At 37.4% G+C, this 5319-nt stretch overlaps 1 protein-coding gene across 1 annotated transcript in view; it reads right to left on the reverse strand.

The window, feature by feature from the left end:
• Window positions 1-5319, reverse strand: part of LOC107662554 (neuropilin and tolloid-like protein 1) — a 115347-nt gene that overhangs the window by 70269 nt on the left and 39759 nt on the right. The gene's annotated exons all lie outside the window — the stretch shown is intronic.

Raw genomic sequence — 5319 nt, forward strand, 5'->3', positions numbered from 1 at the left:
TGTGTGTGTGTGTGTGTGTGTGTGTGTGTGTGTGTGTGTGTGTGTGTGTGTGTGCGAAGTTTACGCCAACCACGCGCGCACACACACACAGAGCCGGGCGGTGTTGGATATTCTCTCCGAGCCTTTCAGCTTTCCTGGCTTTGAAAAACAGTCTGTTGGAACAATTCCTGGGAAAGTCCCTCAGCTTTTGAAGTTAAGTACTGCTACACCCCATTCTGCAGCAGACAGACATGATGATGTTATTGGTACACATCCTGTAAATACCTGTCACTGTATCCTGACATCCAGATCCGCCTCTCGGAGCCCAGTGTTTATGTTTGAGAGCACTGCTCTATTCCCAATGCTAAACAAGCGGAATAATTCCACATACTGCATACATTTGCTATTGGAGGTAGCTGACGTACTAAGGTATTCATAACATATTGTTATATCATTCCTACCTATAAAAAAATACTGCACTTTTTCACTACTTGAAATTAAATGGTTGGCAACACATTTGCATAGCAAAAACATTATCACTAGTCAAACACTTCTAGAAATTGTAGTCATTAGCTCATTTGCTGATCTTTACATTCATTCACTGATCTACAAAATCCCAGAATCAGGGATCAGATGCAGGGATGAGGTTATTAAATTGAAGCTTAATTTCAGCCTTTCAGCAAGAATGGCTGCTTTAAGTTGAAAAATAGACATAAAAATAGACAACTCTCAGAGAATTTAGCATGGTAGTATACAAGGCAATGTTTATGTGTTTGGTCTTGTAGGAACAGGTCTGCTACACTGCTGCTGCAGAGCAAGTACAGAGACTTGCTATTGCCAATACATCCACAAACATGCTGCTGTGAGCATGTAAGAAATACCGCTGCTGATCATATAACATATTTAAAATAACCCCCATATATATCATACATGAAATCACACCGTAGTAGGTCTATACAGGTGGATCTAGGGAAAGTGGAGGGTTTCTGAAGCACACTGCAACTGCTACAGCAAGCAAGTACTGAATGTTGAGCAGCAGCTTATTGGCTGCTGATATGACAGAAACCAATCAGCTGCACCATGCGAATAATGATGTAATTATGTCAGATAGAGTTAGAACCTCATGCGCCATCTATAGTTTCATGACAGAACTTTGGATGTGTTATTAGTAATGATGTTTATGTGATTTTTCGACATATGTGATAGCATTGTGTTACCACTGACAGTTTTGACTTATAAGTGGGCATTTACTCTTGTAGAAAGCTGTGTAGAAAGTGGTGTGTTGTTCTTGGTACATTTTACTTTCAACAACTAAACTTAAAGAAAATAAAAATTGGCAAATGTTGAGAGATTTTGCTATTTAAAAAAGATAAACAAACACAACAAAAATTAGTGTCAGTTTTTACACTTCAAATAAAAATCCAGTTGAATAAAAGATGTTAAAGAATGAAGGTAGTGAATACAAGCTAAAAAAACACTGGGTTATTATTATTTTTATTTTTTTCAAAACAAATGCTGGGTTGAGACTGTTGGGTAAAGAAGCTGCAATGGGCAAAGAATTTGGGTTAATAATTGCTTATAATCAGAAAACCCAACCCGATCTCACAGCAATTTGTACATATTTGACAAGGTGGCTAATTCGTACAAATTCGTATGACTTCACTCGTACGAATTCATAAAATTTGTGAAAAATCGTTTGTATTTTACGAGGTGGCAAATTCGTAGGAATTCATACGAAGGACCCCACCTAACCCCACCCCTAAACTTAACCGTCACAGAAATCGTACAAAATCATAAGAGTGAGGTCGTACAAATTTGTACGAATTAGCCACCTCGTAAAATATGTACGAACTGGCTGTGAGATAGCATTGGTAAACCCGGCGGTGCTGGGTTAGGAATGTAGATGTGAAAGAAAGCAAACATCACACTAGGGGTTGAACGACTTCTGATTTTTTGAAGTCGACTTTTATCTGATGACGTCATTAATGAACAAATAAGTCTGGAGCTGTGACAAACACCTTGTGCCAATGATTAAGTGCGCGTGATGTACGCGCTACCGTCTGTAGCCTATATGTGTGCGTTACAGTGCAGCAGCGCATTAGATTAGAACGGCGATTAACGTACCTGTACAATAAACTGTTTAAAAAGTGCATTCTCCTGTTCAATTTCGAGCATCCAGTAATATAATCACACGTCTTGTGGAGTGCTTTCAGAGTATGCATTTATTTGTCATTTGAACTGTTGAAACGGAGCGTAAATGTGGAAGTCCTTCAAAGATTTCTTATCCTGTTGCGCCCTCTATAGGACCAGCAACTAGTCGTCGTCAAGCTTAAAGCTTCATGGCAGAGCATTGAAGTCGACTAGTCGGTGCAACCCCTACATCACACAACTTCCAATGATTCTCTGAGTGCCGATAGCACTTGTATCTTGTGTTTGTGGCACATCAATGCTCGGACAATGTATGTAAATTAATCAAAGTGGAGAGGAGAAAAAACTTTAGGCTGTAGAAAAGAGCGTGTTCTTTTAAAACTGGAGTGTTTTGTCTGAGTGTTTTCTTTCACACCCAAATCACTTGATCGGTGACTGATGAACAGGAACTGAACAAGCCAGAATTTGAGTGATTTCACGAGTTCGCCTGCCCATCCAGTCCTGATGGTTAATGGTAAACGAACTTGGCTTGCTGTCCTTAATGGAGGCTCGAACCCGAGGCTCAGCTTGAGCGCAGAGTTCAACCCCCCAATGCGGTACTACCTAGAGGGAGAAAAACAGAAATAGAGGAGGAGCTGGGGAGGTGGAGGGGTGCCGGAAGAACTGACGCTGGGATGGCGCAATAAGAGCTGCTTATATAGGCTCGTAATGATGATTGACAGGACTGAATGATTAGGCTCCTCCCGAACCTAAGTTTGGAACTTCATTAAAAACTTTAAATAGAGAAGGTAAAATGCTTTAGATTCACTATAATACACAGTTAATTCGGGACTTCCAGTGTTTATTACAGGCTTTCAGTCTGTGTGTTTCTTAGCGGCCCTCAAAGCCTGAAGCTTTGGCCATACTGAGAATATTTCCATCAGCAGAAGAAAAAATAAACAAAATATCTGTTCAAATTTGGGCTTAAACTTTAATTATTCAGTATTTATTCAACAATGTTCAACTCAACTTTTATAAAACAATACCATTTAGCTTTTAACTGTTGATTTGCCATCTTTTTTCCACAATTTTTTTTCATTAGTTTTTACCTATGCCTATATTTTTGTCCAGATCTGGGTGTTCTCAATAAATTTTCACCATTTTATTATTACTGTAGCCTGTGTTGTTACTGTTACTGTAGTCATTCTGTGTGTGATGAAGTGATTTTAATTTAAAACCCATTTTGGGTTCATTTTAACCCAGTAGCATCAAAATTTGAAACAAAAGTTGAGGTCAAAAACCCTTTTCGACTTAATGCTGGGTTGCCAAAATGACCTAAAACTGGGTTGTTTTAACCCATCATTTTTAAAAGTGCATTCCGCAGCTAGAAGATAAAAGCAAAGACATTAGATTGCAGGTTTTATTACAATAGGTCAGTAAAAAAATTATTAATTGCCAGAATTTCACTGAAATACAGCAAAATGCTCTACTTCAACCATTTAAAGTTTATGTTAGGTATCAACAGTGAATATTTTTCATAAATCATCATCCCCACCACTCTTTAAAACAGTGACGCCTATTCTCAACCATCTCTCATGTAGACAATCCAAATATTTCCATATAAATCTCCACCAGAATGTTATATTCAAAGTGGTAGGTTTTAATCAGTCCACATCAATAAACATCTAGTTAAATTCTCATCAGCTGTTCTGGCTTTTGCGCTTTATCTACCCTCCATTGGAGCCGCTGATAAGATTAGGTAAAACCATCCCAGCAGATTCACTTCAGGCTTTAACAAGGTGTCCTGTTTAAATGATCCCTCAGCTCATTTCAGACACTACCTAACATTCCCTCAATACCAGCACGGTGGTTCCCACCAATTTTGCCCCTTTTGCAGTTATCGATTCCACTACATTTGTTCATGTATCACCTCAGCGTTAACCAGTGCGACCCAGGTACCGCTCTCACATTCTGGGTCCGCCTGACTGGCTGCCTGTGTGATAATTGCTAAGGAGAGTGAGACTGAGAAGCCGAGGGTGAAGTGAGACATGTCATGAAGACAGAAAGAAGGGAATGAATTGAGAAGGAGAAAGACAGAGAGGTGATAAACAAAGACATGGACAGATTCTGCTACAACACGAAAAGCCGTGTAGGGAGACAGGATGAGTGGAGAAACAGGACATCTATGGAGGAACGACAGATAGCTGGTGCTGAGATCAATACCTGTACCTCTAATGAAGAGAGTGACAGGAAGACAGAAAGAGAAAGAGAGAGAGAGAGAGAGAGAGAGAGAGCGCGCAGAGGTGTATATGCTGGCAGTGTGCAACAATGTACACAACAATATAATATATGTGTCTTACATATCTTACTGGTGTGTACTGTATGTGTGACATTATTTAGTTAAGTGCAAGCAAAATCAAGCATTACGATGCTAAATTGCAAATTATTTGCCACCACAGGGGTTTGCACTAAAAAGAAAGAGTTATTTTATAATATATTCATTAAAAGAGTGAAATTAGGTCACTAAATACATAAGCACAGTGGTAAAACAAATCTAATTATATGCTTTGTTTTAATGTGGTCACAAAATAGATTTCTAGAAGTAAAATGAAAGCTTTCCTGTTTTAATTACATAAATGTTGTCATTTTAAGGAACCTTGAACAAACATTCATCTTCAAGCAATAAACAGAAATGTGTCCTTCATTCTATTAAATAGGTTGTATGCATTGTACATTGTATTGCAAATATTGTTATTTATCAAAACATATATTGAGCAATTTATTCCTTTGTAAAACACCTCAGTCCGTTTGTGTCAAAAGAACAAAAATACACTAAAAATATACAGGTCTCTCTGAGTGTGTGTGTGTGTGTGTGTGTGTGTGTGTGAAACTTGATTGCTTAGAAGAGACGTGAATCAGCGGAAATCTGTAGAGGATTTGTTATACATTTTTTAATGTCGAGATTTTTCTTTACAGGTTTTTCTGAAGAAATCACTAACAGCCTAGGGTGTCATACTGTAATTATATAATAATAATAATAATAATAATAATAATAATAATAATAATATTAATAATAACAGTAATAATATTTCAATGTAGAATTATATTGTAAGATATTATTATTAACTTACAAATACAATTCTAAATTGAATAATAATAATAATAATAATAATAATAATAATAGTTCATATCTGTACATTATGGTACAATAAA

This window comes from Sinocyclocheilus anshuiensis, unplaced genomic scaffold, assembly GCF_001515605.1.
Source record: "Sinocyclocheilus anshuiensis isolate Anshui unplaced genomic scaffold, SAMN03320099.WGS_v1.1 scaffold1197, whole genome shotgun sequence".
NCBI lineage: Eukaryota > Metazoa > Chordata > Actinopteri > Cypriniformes > Cyprinidae > Sinocyclocheilus > Sinocyclocheilus anshuiensis.